General features: G+C 43.4%; 1 long non-coding RNA gene across 2 annotated transcripts; it reads left to right on the forward strand.

The window, feature by feature from the left end:
* Positions 1-735, forward strand: LOC117893870. 2 transcript variants are annotated; one of them, XR_004648822.1, is made up of 3 exons: positions 1-132; positions 267-501; positions 624-735. It is a non-coding gene; the product is annotated as an uncharacterized LOC117893870 (long non-coding RNA). The 2 variants fall into 2 exon arrangements; XR_004648823.1 differs by having other exon boundaries at positions 21-71.
* The last annotated feature ends 202 nt before the right edge of the window (positions 736-937 follow it).

Genomic DNA, 937 nt, shown 5'->3' on the forward strand with positions numbered 1-937 from the left:
CAGCACTGGTTATCAAAAAACATAAACATCGGAAAATTTCGCAAACTTTATTGAAAAAACAATTAAAATAGGTTAGCTCCAGCATTAAGAACCTAGTAAAATGATAAACAATCATGGCGGATAGTGTAGCAGGTAAATTGCAGTACGATAACATGACAGTAGGTAGCAAAGAAGACAGCGTGCACAATTTTCAGCCCTCCATGCACTCTGTTCCACCCTTTGGATGATCATCTTGCAAAAGTTCATCTATTTGTTGTGTATTTTAGAACACCATTCTTACGCTGCAAGCCGAAGTACCACTCATCGGAAGTCAAAGTACGGACTGGCTAGGTCTTCCTCGTGGGAGAAAAGCTGGATGGAACCCAAATGACAGACCACGCGGAACTACGTGCGCCCTATGGTGCTGCGCGGTAGCCAGCTCTGGAACATATGATCCATGCTGCTTTCCCACCCGCGCAAGATTTCACAGATTTTGGAAGGATATGGCGGATTCTGTAGCAGGTAAATCTTAGTATAAACACAAGCCAATAGGTAGCAAACAAGACAGCATGCACAATTCTCCATGCGGTGTGTACCACCCTTTGGATGATCATTTTGCAAAGTACATCTATTTGATTTTACAGATTTTGGAAGCGATGCATACACACACTGACTGCCAAAACAAATACTGACTAGCATTACGTCCCCAATGCGCAGTTTGAAGAGTCCGAGCGGCAAAAATTAAGTTTGGAGGTCCCGCATTGAGTGCACGCGACACGCACAGAATGCAAGTATATCAGCTGAACGCATCGATATAATTTATGGGCAATCTATTGTGTGTTTTCTCCCTCCTCAGTTGACAAATGAAAAGGATGCGAGCAATGTACATCAAGATCGCATACTGACTATCCTCGTTATCGATGCCCATTGGCTGCTTCTTTTACAACAGAGCCAGTCT

This window comes from Drosophila subobscura, chromosome J (genome assembly GCF_008121235.1).
Source record: "Drosophila subobscura isolate 14011-0131.10 chromosome J, UCBerk_Dsub_1.0, whole genome shotgun sequence".
NCBI classification, from domain to species: Eukaryota; Metazoa; Arthropoda; class Insecta; order Diptera; family Drosophilidae; genus Drosophila; species Drosophila subobscura.